At 44.6% G+C, this 14712-nt stretch overlaps 1 long non-coding RNA gene across 1 annotated transcript; it reads right to left on the bottom strand.

Moving 5' to 3' along the window:
* Positions 1-9327: 9327 nt before the first annotated feature.
* LOC120966605 (uncharacterized) lies at positions 9328-12143 on the bottom strand. The gene is made up of 3 exons (XR_005760675.2): positions 11474-12143; positions 10596-11346; positions 9328-10486 (listed from the first exon to the last, which is right to left on the bottom strand). It is a non-coding gene; the product is annotated as an uncharacterized lncRNA (long non-coding RNA).
* Positions 12144-14712: the final 2569 nt, after the last annotated feature.

Below are 14712 nucleotides of genomic sequence, written 5' to 3'. Positions count from 1 at the left end.
CAGGAATTCAAATAAGTTTTCTAAAATAAAATCCCTTTGTAACAGACGAGTTTCCGTATGAAATCCTGATACTTCGAAAGAGATTGTCCGTTTTGTACACGAAGTGCATCCAGTTTTTGCCGTAACCGTCTCAACTTTCTTGCACATGCTATGCGGATGAAATTATGATACCATGCCAACTTTCAACCTTTTCAGAGTTCATTTAAAATGCTTTTCAATTTTAGGGTCTTATAGCTCAAAATAATCAGTAAATGCATGAAAAATGGTGCATGAAAAATAACAAATAAAATAAATAAGTAATTAGAAACAAAATAATATAAACTTTAATAAAATATATAAGTACAAACAAAATAAAATAAACTTTAATAACATAAATAAAATTTATGAAACTAAAATTATCAAAGTATTTTCTGTTCAAAACATTATAAGCAACCTCTAGTATTATTGAAACTAAAATTATATAAAATTGATGCAACTAAAATATCGAAGTATTTTCTGTTCAAAATCATTGAAAGCAAAAAGAATTTTCATAAAGAACTTTTTTGTTAGAAACTTTAATAGCAAAAAGAATTATCATAAAGTAAAATAAATAAGTAATTAGAAACAAAATAAAATAAAATAAAATAAGTTTTTTGTTGTAAGTAGAAACAAAACAAAATAAATAAAGCAAAAAAGAAAACAAAAAATAGGCAAAAAAATAAAAAATATGCCACCTACTGGGCCACCACGGCCTGAATACGACTAGAAACCCATCGATGGGCCAGGATTCAGGCCCGCAGAAGGCCTAGTAGGCCCATCAGGCATAGCAGTGACAATTAGGTCCATAAACCTGCAATGGAGAGGAGCTCGAGAGGGGAGCGGCAGTGGGGCTTATAAAGCACTGCGCACCACTCTCAACTAGCGAGGTGGGACTAAACTTTCGATGCGGCTGCAGTAGCACAAGGCCTTTGGTCCCGGTTGGTGGCACCAACTGGGACTAAACGGGTGCATTGGTACCGGTTGGTGGCACTAGCTGGTACCAATGCCCCCCCTTTAGTCCCGGTTGCTGCCACCAACCGGGTCCAAAGGCCGCCGCTTCCCGCCCTTTGGGCTGCTGAAAAAAGACCTTTGGTCCCGGTTGGTGGCACCAACCCGGACTAAAAGGGGCATTGGTCTCGGTTGCTGCCATGAACCGTTACCAATGCTCTCCGTATATAAGCAGGACTTGTAAATTTTTCAGTTTCATCGAACATTTGCCCCCCGACGACGCCGAACTCATCGACGCTGCCAGGCTGCCCGTGCTCGCCGTCGCCGCCCCGCGCCCTTGCTGCCCGTGCTCGCCGACGCCGCCGGGCTGCCCGTGCTCGCCGTCGCCGCCCCGCCGCCCGCTCCTCGTCACCGCCCACTCCTCGTCGCCGTCGCCCCGCGCCGTTGCCCTGCCCCGACGCGCCGCCCCGGCCCGTGTTCCTGCCCCGACGCGCCGACCCGGCCCGCGCGCCCCTGCCCCGACGCGCCGCCCCGGCCCGAGCCCCTGCCCCGACGCCGCCCCACGCCCCCGGCCAGCCCCGACCACACGCCGCCGCCACGTTCGGTCCGGCCGCCGGCCTTCCTCTGTTTTTTCATATATATGATATTTTTTCAGATTTTTTGTTCATATATATGATGATTTGTTTTTTGCATTTTTATAAAAATGTATATATGTATGTATGTTCTGTGTGCATATAAAAGTTAGATTTTTAGTACATTTGGGTACATTTTAGGTTAGTTTCATTTTTAGAAAAGTTTTATATATTTAGGAAAAGAAGGAAGAAGGAAGAAGAAGAAAAGGTTGTATATATGCAAAAGTTACATTTTAGAAAGGTATTATATATCTAGCAAGGAAGATAATGAAGAAGAAGAAAAAGAAGGAGAGGAAAAAGGAAAATAAGAAGAAGAAAAAAGAAGAAAAAGAAGAGGAGAAGAAGAAAGGAATAGAGGAGAAGAACTCTTTTTTTTCTTCTTTTTTTCTTCAATCTTCTCCTCTATTAATATCTTCTTCTCCTCTTTTTATTTCTTCTTCGTCTTCTTATTTTTTATCGGATATGTCGTTGTCGATATACCCCGTGTCCCGATAACTTCAACACGAAGGGGGGGGGTTCGACCTACCCCCTCCCCGATAACATTATTTTCCCATGTATGTATGTCGTCGTTGTCGATATAACCCCCTCCCGGATAACTTCGACCATGATAACTTATACCATGGGAGCACCCCCCCGGGCACTCTCGCGCGACCAAAACTCTTGAGGACACCCAAACCCTAGAAAAAACGATGCCAGTCTTCTACCCCCTCCCGCCGCGCCCCTACCCTTGAAGCGTTGCCGAGGCCACCCCAAACCCGGAATAAGCTAGGTCTACGTTTGCACTAATATATCCACCTGCTGTCATGTTTGTGTAATAATTGCCATGTTGTAATATTTGCAGAAACAATGGAGCACGGACGAGACGAGGAAGCAGAAGAGGTGTTGGGGGACATAATCTTAGCCGGAGGTGATGTCTCGTCGTATCTTAACGACAATGATGGTCTGGAAGAACAGGGTGAAGAAGCAGGCTACGGTGATCGAAGAGTGGAGGAGGAAAGACATGATTATGATGGCTCCGGTGACCCAATGCTGGTGCAAGAAGGAGCCCGTGGTGACGGCTCCGGTGACCGAACAGAGTCCGGCCAGGTAAATATATTAGTTAAGCCTGTGCTGACTAGCTAATTGATGCATTCATTGTTTTGGTATGTACACATATTAATTAACTCTCGTCTTTCTTCTTTTTTCTAGCCCTCCGGATCGAGCACAACTTCGGTAAAGAGACGAGGCCCGAAGAGAAAGTTGCGCTCGGATGAAAGGTTTGAGATCACAGCAATCGCGCGCGACGGCCAACCGATTGAACCCATCCGGACAAAGGAAGCATTTGCTGCTCAGTGCGGGGTTCTTGTTAGGGACAAGATCTCGATCAGCATCCACCAACGGTATAAGCCTAAGAAGGAAGACCCTGAGGTGTCTTATGTCAATGATATGCAGAAAGATGATCTTTGGACTGAGCTGAAGGCAAATTTCACCCTACCGCCAGAGGAGGATCCGGAGAAGCTAGTTAAAGAGCAATTAATCAAGTATCATGCTCTTAAGAAGATGGCAGGCCTATTGAGGAGGTGGAAGAATGAGCTGAAAACGTTTGTCGACAAAGAAGAGACACCAGAATTCATCGGCAAATATGAGAAGATCAGAGATCACTGGCCCGCATTTGTGGCCCACAAGACATCGGAAAAGAGTAAGAAGTTGTCAGCGACAAACAAGAAAAATGTTGCGAAGAAGAAGCTTCACCATCGCACGGGGTCAGGTGGCTACCTCAAAGCCCGGCCTAAGTGGGCCAAGGCTGAGTATGATCTGCTTGATAAAGGGATCGAACCAGAGACAATGAACTGGCCAGACCGTTGCCGGACTTGGTTCTTCGGGGCTGGCGGAACCTTGGACCCTGTATCAGGGAAGTGCGTTTGGACGGACGAGCAAATGAGAATACCAGTCAAGAGGCTTCAGCACTATATTGATGCAGCGTACCAAGGGACGTTCGTTCCAGACAGAGAGAACGACAAGCTCACAATGGCCCTCGGGAATCCTGAGCACCCTGGACGGACACGAGGCACGCCAGGCTCCGTTCCGTGGAAGGCTGGTTTTCCGGACGCAGGCGGTTACAAATGCCAGGAGAGGAGGAAAAAAGTGGAGCAGACCCAAATTCAGAAGCTGCATGAAAGGGTTCAAGCACTAGAGGAACGAGACGTAGCTCGCAGCAATCGACCTGCTGAAACTACCCCCGAAGCTACCCCGCCATCTCAGCGGAGAAGCAGCGTGGCTTCCACCGAGCTGCTTCAGCCGAAGCATGTCTTGACGGCTCCTGCTAACTACCCCGTGGATGCTATCATGGAGTCTCAACATTGCCACCTTATGACGTGATGGGAGAACTTCAAAGTCAAGGCGGCTGTCGGCTCTGTTCGACCTCCTGAACCCGGCGCAACTTTTCACTGTCGTCCGATTCGAGAAGGATATGCTAGGGTGACGGTCGATGAAATAACGGAGGGATTTGAGGACCTCCAGCTTGACCACCCTACCGGTGAAGGGGAGACTCGACTGGGTTCTGCTCTGAAGACTCCATGCCTATGGCGGAAGGAGCTCATCAACCTTCCGAACTGGATGCCTCCGGCGAGTAAGGGCACTCCGCCTCCTCCTCCGGCGAGTGATCAGGGCACTCAGCCTCCTTCTCCGGCGCGTGGCGGCACTCCGCCTCCTCCTCCGGCGAGTGATTGGGGCACTCAGCCTCCTTCTCCGGCGCGTGGCGGCACTCCGCCTCCTTCTCCGCCTGCGCCGGCGTGCCCGAGCAGCCAGCCTCCTCCTTCTCCGCCTCGTCAGCAAGGGCGGAAGAGACCCGCCGCCGCTCCGGCTGCTCCGGTGCGTCGTAGTCCTTCTCCTCCGCCTCGTAAGCAAGGAAAGAAGACAGCCGCAGCCGCTCCGTCTGCTCTGCCGGCGTCTAGTAGTACAGCCAGAGGCGGGAGGCAATACAGATTCGGTCCTTCTCTGAAGACTCCAGAGAAGTTACCATACGAGAGGACCGAGGAGGAAACCACGAAGATCGTGCGAGCCGAAGTGACGAACTTCTTTGAAGGGGTGAAAGCAAAGAAACATCCACCTCCAGAGGAGAAGGTAGATCCGGTGAAAGCGAAGCGCACTCTGGCTGCCCTGACAAAACCACCAAAGTCTCCGCCGAAAGGCAACTATGAGCGCATTATTGCAAAGACATTTGTCGAAGCGGAGCGGTCGGGAAGTACTGTCAGTGATCAAAGGTTAAAAGAACGACGAGCTGGGAAAAAATTGCCCAGCTCGGCGAACAAGTGAACCAATCGTGCCCCCCGCTCAAGGTGTCTAGCGACATCATCGCTAATGATCCGAGGATGGTGGCCGGTTATAGCAATCTTGGAGATTACCTGCCCGACGATGTACATTATGATTTCTTGGAGGTGGACGAACACAAATACCATTACGGGAAGCCTCTCGTCAAAGATGAAAGATCTCTAACAACGATGATGCGAAGATTACATGATTGGTACATGAAAACCTGCAGAGAGTCTGGGGGCAGGGATACTTTGACGCTGAGAGTTAAAGAGGAGCATGACCTCGTTGGAATTGAACTGTTGAATGTTCCATTTGAGGAGTTCTTCCAGTTTTTCAATCAAAAGGCCCTCGATAAATCAACGGTCACTTGCTACTGTCTGTAAGTAGTACTACTTCTGTCATTAAGTCTCTCTATATAGGTCAGCTCTTTCATTGCATGTATTTATAATTATCCTCACTATATTATGCAGATTGAAGATCGCCGAATTAAAGAAAAGAAAAATCGGTGATATTGGATTCATTAACACAAATCTCATAGATGCAACTGAGGTTAAATATCATGCCAAAAATACTGAGGCCAACTTGCTACGATCGTTGGTAATAAATGAAAACAAAGATATAATACTCTTTCCTTACAACTTCAAGTGAGTGTTACTGTCTTGTGCATATTCGGTTTCCCTTATTAGTCCAGGTTATAGTAATGTAATTGATGACTTATGCATGCGTGCGCAGCTTCCACTATATTCTCCTAGAGATTAAGCTTGAGCAGGGAGTAGTAACCGTCTTAGACTCGAGACGAAAAGATGACTATGCGAACATGACTCAAATGCTCGAGAAGTAAGTTAAATCGATCATTATCCACCATATCAGCAACTTTGTTCATTTCCTGATATCAAGTAATTGTTTTCTTTGTCTGGCAGGGTTAGGAGAAAATTCACCAAAAAAGCTCCGGGACTGCCGAAGAAGCTGCAATTTAGACACCCGAAAGTAAGTACTATAGTAGCATGTTCCGCGCATCTCCTAGTGATTCAAGCGCTAGTTTCATCAATACCATTTAGCATGCTTGCTTATCAGCTTGATTGATCTCTATTTCTTGTAAAGTGGTTGTGGCAGGAACAAGGGAATGATTTCTGTGGATACTACGTTTGCGAGTCCATCCGCCACACGACCTGTGAGCGGGGCTACTCTGACGAACAATATGAAGTGCGTAAGCAATAATATTCACAATTTTATTTTATTACCATCATTTGTGTTGAGTTTCATTTATTCATATATATATGTATTGACCCCCTTCTTCAAATTAGATCTTTCAGATGCGGGATGAACTCCTAGCACCAGATCGTATGCGAGCAATTCAAGAGGAATTGGCGGCATTCTTCCTTGACCACGTGATCGCTGAAAACGGAGAATACTATGTGGACCCTGTGTTCATATATAATTAGGAGATTATATTGTAAGAGATAATTATTGTATATATGTAGCCGGTGGTGTCGGATAGATATACGAGAACTTGTTGTTCGACCAATCTCTCGTAGAAGGAGAGGTGGTCGATATCACTTCTCTCTGTATGCATATGTTCATGACGATCTTCTGTTTCCTTCATTTTCTTACTAGCTAGCGTGTCTAGTCCTCTCTATACGTATATAGTACGTAGCGTCGACCAAGCACGGAGATAAGAGAGGACACTTCTCTCTATTAATTAGCCAGCTAACACAATATATGAAACAACTAAATTAACCCCCCAAAACCCCCAACCCCCCCCCCCTTCAAAAAAAACAAAAACCCCAGCCCCTGAAATGCTGACGCATGGATGCCTATTGGTCCCGGTTAGTGCCACCAACCGGGACCAAAGGCCCTCCTGCCTGGGCTCGCCGCACCGGCCACGTGGAGGCCCATCTGTCCCGGTTCATGTAAGAACCGGGACTAAAGGGCTAGGGCATTAGTAACGACCCTTTAGTCTCAGTTCAAAAACCGGGACAAAAGGCCCTTACCAACCGGGACAGATGACCCTTTTTCTACTAGTGCAGATCTCACTTTGCGAATAACCGTGAAGGGATTGACAACCCCTTTATCGCGTTGGGTGCAAGTTGGTGTTTGTTTGTGCAGCTATTCAGTGACTTGTGCATTGTCTCCTACTGGATTGATACCTTGGTTCTCAAAACTGAGGGAAATACTTACTCTACTTTGCTGCATCACCATTTCCTCTTCAAGGGAAAAACCAACGCAAGCTCAAGAAGTAGCAGGAAGAATTTCTAGCGCCGCTGCCGGGGAGATCTACGCCAAGTCAAGCCATACCAAGTACCCATCATAAACTCTCATCTCTTGCATTACATTATTCGCCATTCGCCTCTCGTTTTCCTCTCCCCCACTTCTAAAACGATTTTCGAAAAGATTTGCCTTTTCTTCGCCTTCTTTCCGTATGTCTTTTTGTTTCTGTTTCCATGTGTCTTCTATTTGCTTGCATCTTTGCTTGCTAAAAATCTATTGATATGGATCCACTTAAAGTGTTCTACTTGGATCATCTTCGATCTATTTGTGCTCGTGCTGAAACCCCAACTAGTTTAGTTGAGGGAAAACCTTTAGATGAGCATGCTCATTTTGTGCGTCACCGTTTGTCTGAAAAAGGGAGACTCTTATGGAATCAAATAAACAGTTTGATATGTTATGCTTGGAATCTTTGTGAAATTTATGATTTTACTTGTTTCTCTGAGAACCCTAAGAAACACCTTCCCTACCTATGTGAGTTTAACGATAATGAAATCTTATCTTCTTATGAAAAGGGTGTTTATAGTTACTATGATATCAAACAAACTGAAGAATTTGTTGATTTTAAGGGTGCTAATGAAGTTGCTTCTTTGATTGAAAAGTATGATATTACTCTCTACAAATCTTAAAATTCCGACATACTTTAATACTGCTATGAAAACTATGCTCATAATGCCTATGTTAAGGAATTTATTGAGAGAATGACCGCTGCTTTGGAAGAAAATAATGATATACATGAATCTATAGATAATTATGATTCCAATGATTTGATTGAAATATCCCTTGATGAACATGATGCTTGCTATTCTTATGACCATGATGCTAATATTTGTGGAGATGAATTTGCTATAGTTCCTTATGTTAAACATGAGATTATTGCTATTGTACCCATACTTGATAGTTCCTTGAATCAAAAGCATGATTGCAATGATGTTATTATAAATTCTATTGATGTCAATTATGTTAATGATATGCAAAACCCTAAGCTTGGGGATGCTAATTTTGCTATGTCTACTACTTGTTGCAATGATCATTATTGGGGTGATTCTTCTTATGATCTTGAAAATTTATTTAAGCCCCATGATGAATATGAGATTGATAATAATGTTTGCAATAATATTGAAAGTGGGTTTGGAAGAGCGTCGACTTTAGATCCCACATATTTGGAGAATATTCAATCTTATGAAATTTTTGATAAAAGTGGGTTCGGAGAGGTCATGACTATATTTTATGATAATCCCACTATTTCGGAAGAGTGTCAACTTTGCATGCATGTGGATCATGTTGAGAATATTTTATGTGATAGATATATTGTTGAATTTGCTTGTGATCCTACATGTAATTATTATGAGAGAGGAAATATGGTTGTAGAAATTTTTATTTTACTAAATTTCCTCTCGTTATGTTGAGATTGCTTTTGTTTCTTTCTTCTTCCTTGCATATGCTAGATCTTGCTTGTCTTGCTAATTTGTTTTCCTATAAAATGCCTATGCATAGGAAGTATGTTAGACTTAGAAGTGTTTTTCACATGCTACATGATGCTCTCTTTGTGTTTCAGTTGCTATCTTTCATGTGAGCATCATTAAAATTATCGATGTCTAGCTTAATGGCTTTAAAGAAAAACGCTTGTTGGGAGGCAACCCAATTTTATTTTTTGTTTTTGCTTTTTAGGTTCTTTTTTGCATTAAATAATTCATCTAGCCTCTGGTTAGATGTGGTTTTGTGTTTTAATTAGTGTTTGTGCCCAGTAAGACATTTGGGATAGCTTACGGTGATAGTTGATTTGATCTTGCTGAAAAATAGAAACTTTTGCGCCCGGTGAAATAATTCTCATTTTCAGCAGAAGCGTGAAAAAATACTGATTATTTTTGCAGAAGATTGATAAACAAATTTCTTAGGTCGTTCTAATTTTTCAGAATTTTTGGAGTTACAGAAGTATTCGAAATATCCAGATTGCTACACACTGTTCTGTTTTTGACAGATTCTGTTTTCTATGTGTTGTTTGCTTATTTTGATGAATCTATGGCTCGTATCGGGGGGTATGTGCTACTTCTTGAGTTTGAGTTGGTTTTCCCTTAAAGAGGAAAGGGTGATGCAACAAAGTAGAGTAAGTATTTCCCTCGGCTTTTTGAGAACCAAGGTATCAATCCAGTAGGAGACAACGCACAAGTCACTGAATACCTGCACAAACAAACACCAAATTGCACCCAATGCGATAAGGGGTTGTCAATCCCTTCACAGTTATTTGCAAAGTGAGATCTAATAGAGATGATCTTCACAGTTATTGTGCATTGTCTCCTACTGGATTGATACCTTGGTTCTCAAAACTGAGGGAAATACTTGCTCAACTTTGCTGCATCAACCTTTCCTCTTCAAGGGAAAAACCAACGCAAGCTCAAGAAGTAGCAAAAATCATTTTATTTATGATATAGATCGATAATTTCTCCAGCGAATATACCTGCATATCGGTTGTCACAATCAGCTATTGTAATGCACTTTGTCAAGCCACGGTTGACACAACATCTACAGCGATCTCTGACCAGAGATACAATTTTGTCAGCAAAACAAACATATCAGACTGCATCCTGTTGCGGAGCAGCGGCATGCTGAGCGTGCACTTTGCATTGTACTGCTTCAGCATCAAGCTCAATAAGGTCACAAGCCAAAGTTACACAAAGACTTTGCTCGCCCCCCACACCAGAGATATAATTTTGTCAGCAAAACAAAGCATATCAGACTACATCCTGTTGCGGAGCAGCGGCATGCTGAGCGTGCACTCCCCCCCCCCCCCCACTGACGAATCATAAACGTCTCGTACAGGATCTCCCACGCAAGCCTGGCGAAGATGATTGCCGAACTCACTGGGCACCATCGAACGATGTGCCGACATGGGGTCCCCCAGCGAGCCTGACGGTGGCACCCTCATATTGACATGCAAATCCGGTGTATGCTCGCATGCTGTCGCAGGCGCCCTTGAAGATACTGGCTCGGATGAAGATGCCATTACATCACCATCAGTGTATGACTGTCTCGTCACGGCTACCCGGTAATAGCACGCTGAATCTGGCGGTCGTACCTACATACAAAATACGGACAATCCAAGTCGGTGCTTATAGAACACACAACAATCTAGAGTTTTGGTGTGGCCTCAACAAGTGTATGCTGCCACTTAGCACATGACCGCTTTACGGCTGCTGGCAAATAACTCGGCATGCCCTACTACATACTATCCGCCATTGTGATCATTTGCCGAAGTGTTTTCTGTTCGAAGCACTGCACACAAGGTAGATCGTATTGAAAATCCCAAGATCAATGTTGTCCAACAAGAAAATCTGCATACAGCAATGGAAAACACAAAAGTTTTCAGTTCAGCAACAGCATACCCCCCCCTAGAAAAGCAGTGAATCCAGGACACTTCCAAACAAAATTCACTTGATGTACCTGGAAGAAAAGGTGGCATCCAGATAGATGAATCGTTGGTACATTGTTCTGAAAATCACTCTTCACCTTCATGACCGCTACCATCAAATTCTGAATAGCATACTCATACCAATTGAATCGAGTTATGACTTCCGGATTAGCCACTACACCCCAGAAATCAATTGTCATGAAGTCATGCTTTGTTCACAGCTCTAGCATGTAACCCATGATGAAAATCACAAGCGCAAACTGAAAACAATCCTTCTCAATCTTACTAGATTCCTCAGAAATGTCTCTGCTGATGAATCTCTCAGCCTCCTTTAGGTTCTTCGATCCTGAGTTTGTCCATCCCAATTGCCTGCTTTATGAATTGGATCGACGAAGGAGCAATGTTCGCATCCCTGCCATGAACATCTCGGTTGGCGCACGGGACCCCGAAGATCTTATGGAAATCCTCTGCAGTAAAGAAAATATTCCTGTTGTCATCAATAGCTATTACGCGAGGCCTGACCTTCACCTTCCTCATAACCAGGTCCAATTTGACGAGCATCGGAAGCTTCAGTATTCCACCCAACCCAATCTCTGATACAAGCCATCTCTTATACTCGTCAAACTTTTGCACAGCCTTGAGCACACGCTTCACTGACAACCGAGACATGATTGCCGGCTCAATCTCTGACAAACCACCCACCGGCTGCCCAGCACAGGGGCTCTCTTGATTTTCGGACTGCCCCCGGCATGACAACTCTTGATGCTCGCCCTCATCATCCATCTAAAAAGACACAAGAGACGAAAAGATCACTAGATTGCAGATCTGACTGCTAAGTATACTTCCTAAACAACATAACCCCTAGATACTAATGCAGAGATTTTACACCTAATGAGGTTGGAGTACTTACTAGCGATGACAGCCTGTGGAGGCACCAAGGATGGAGGAGCTCTATTTTTAGCCCTATCTGCCGGAACGCGAGCTCACTTGAGTGCCTACATAATAACCAGATCGCTGCTGACACCTAATCCAGCACACGCATGACAACATCTGCCACAACCAGCATAAGAATGGACACCCCGATTACAAGACTAGCAACAGATAACACCAGATTTATGGATGAAGCGGCGCATTGCAACTAGCGGCGCGACGACCATGAATCCTGTGGCAGCACTCCCGGAAGATGCGAACTGGGTCGCCTCCGGCACTCCATTGTGCTGCCCCTGCCATGCGTGTGCCGGCTGCGGACCTTGAGCTCCCACAGCTTGGCCGCCTTGCTCCACGGCTGGCTCGATTTTCTCCGGCGGGGATGCGGGTGGAGGATGAGATGCGAGGTGGTCAGCGGGCTTGCTGCTAAATGCGGTTGGTGGCCGTCCCCATCCCGTCTTCAGCCGTCCACGCCGGTGACAGGCCCTTGCTAGGGAATTCACGGAATAGAGAGAGATTTCAGAGATGGGCGCTTAGAAACAAGGGAAGCTCAACATGTCACATGGATTTACTACTCCAAGAGGAATGCTTGCTAGAATTTAGGAGATTACAAGCGAGCTTATGCCGGCCAGAACATGGCAGCGGCTAGGGTTCAACCCCAATTACAAGAGATAAGATCCCTACCTCTAGGCTTACATGGCTTATATAGCCAGCATCAGGATAAACCCAAGAAAGAAGATAAACAATAGAAGATTGTAGACCCTCGGATCCACGATGGACGGTGCTCAGTCATCAGCCGCAGGGAAGAGGTAAGTGAGCTACGGGTGAACAGTGAAAGTGTCCAATTTCTTCAGTAATCTTCACATAGAGCTTCAGGGATGAAATGGCTTCAGATTAATGGGTCCTGACAATTCCCCCCTTCTAAGACCACACTTGCCCTCAAGTGTGCTAAGTCATGCAGGAAGGAAGGAGATGATCCAGAGCTCGAGCAACCATCAAGGAGTTGTCGATGTAGCATTTGTGAAAATGTCTTGAAGTAAAATATCTGTACACGGTTTGTAGTGGGACTCCCATGGCATGTACAAATCTTGTAGTGTGTATCAGAGTCAGGTTGCAAGGTCCTGTAGAACATGATGCCAGGATCCCATGTGGTGGAGCCACCCTTTCCATGTGTAATAAATATTTCAAGGAATACAAACAGTACCACATTTTCTTCAGTTCCAATGCAACTTGTACTACCGAATTGCAAGCCCTGTATTTCTGCAATAATTCCAGTGCACCACTTCTGATGTAACTTGTTATAAGAATTTGCGTAATTGTCAAGAGATGGCCTGACAGAGCTCTGAACATTCTGAAGGTTGTTGGGCCAAGTTCTATGGATAAAATACCCATTGACAGCAGGACAACAGTCAACAACTGGTAGTAGTGCAGAATAGGATTTGTGCATGATGGCAAGAACTTGAGAACAATATTTCAGATTAGAGTTCATTGCTTTCAAGCCACAATAGCTAGTGAAACTTCTAGACTTCCATGACGATCCTGTTGGCCGTAATTCCGAGCTATAGAATGCCAGCCCTCCTGTTTTATCAGTGTTGCATGTGAATGCACCCATCTTGGCAGCAAAGAGGTAGTAACAGTGCACTTTTGTGGTCTGTTGCAGTGGGCATGTCCACCTAGGGAGCAGTAGACATTTTGGGAGTTTATCATTCGCAGCCCCCAATATTGATTGATGTAACCATGATGAGGAATAGGTAGCTGCACGAATGTGCGAGGAGCCACTAGTCATATCTGGAAATAATGTAATAATGCTCGCTCCACTTTCAGGGGCTTGCACTCATATGTGAGTTATTAGTCTGATTCCCAGTAGCTGTGATTTCCTTGTATTAAAATGGTGAGGGAGCTGGACCAAAAGTGATTCATATTTTAGAGAGAACAATAATAGTATGTTTTGTAACTCGTTGCTGTGAGGCCCTTGTTGTTCCCATTGACCATCTGTTATCGGTTCAGCCACAGTCATACTCTTTGTCAGAAAGAGAGAGCTGATAAGATTATCTGCAGGTTTCGGCAATAATGCACCGAGCTAGATTGCAATTTCAGGGGCCCGGACTTCATTCCGAGAGGAGTATTGAATAATCATCAGTGACGCTAGTATTGCACTACCATTCTTGACATCATCTAGATCAACAATAGCCATTGCAACTTTGAGTAACTGATAACTTGCAGCCCGGAATATGTCACACTTTGCATTGAGCCTCATGTATACATTGCCCTGTTCGTTCATATGCCAGTCCTCTGATTCCTTGGCGTCACCCAACTGTGAAATTATGTCCTTAAGATAGTCTATAGCAGCATCTTTATCTGAATACATTGCAGAACTTGAGAAGAAATAATGGCGCACTGACAAAACCATTAGCTGGATGTCACAGAATATTTCAGACTTGGGGTTCTACTGAGGGACGCAATTATTATCGAACTGGTTTGCTAAGGACGAAGCAAAAAAGTTTCCTTCTTATCACTTGCCAAGGAGCACTCAAGTGTTGTTGCTGGACGCCAGGGTCCCATGGCAATAGGAGGTAAACACTATGCGCTCTCGTTGTGAGAAACAAGAAGTTATCAAGTGTTTCATATTTCCAGGTAATTGACTGCCATTGGCTGTTTTCCCCATCTTGATACACTAGCTCATGTGTTGGAGATGCGAGAGCTAGCAACTGGACCTCATGACAATTGCTCGCAGACTACTTCTCATATAATTTGGGTACTTCGCGTGTATATGGGAGTTGATGTTTTTGGAAAATGCTAACTAGAGTGGAACGTGTCCACTTATAATGTATCAACTGTAAGACATGTATTGCATCAGGATCTTCCCAAGGCAAAGATGTAATCAAGCATATGACACTGTAATGCATGGTGAATCAAAGCAAAACAAGCTGCAGGCAACTGAATTGTCCCTTGGTGATTGGCATACTGAGATCCCAATGTATACACTGCAGCGTGCCAGGGTCCCAAGGTAACCTCAAGGGGTTGGTTTTAATTTGTCCACACAATTCAGAAATGTTTGCTGACGGCCCATGCACATTGCTGCTACCAGGAACAAGAGCTAGCACGTGAGAAACCTTCTTTTGACATGTTGCACTTTGGAGACACTAGTAACTGGCTGCTGATAATTGCAATCCAATTGCGATGCCCATGGACGACTCATGTGAAAAACAACAGGTGTGATTT

Source organism: Aegilops tauschii, chromosome 6, assembly GCF_002575655.3.
Source record: "Aegilops tauschii subsp. strangulata cultivar AL8/78 chromosome 6, Aet v6.0, whole genome shotgun sequence".
Classification (NCBI taxonomy): domain Eukaryota; kingdom Viridiplantae; phylum Streptophyta; class Magnoliopsida; order Poales; family Poaceae; genus Aegilops; species Aegilops tauschii.
The sequence above is the reverse complement of the archived record's forward strand: the minus strand, read 5'-3'. Positions and strand labels throughout refer to the sequence as shown.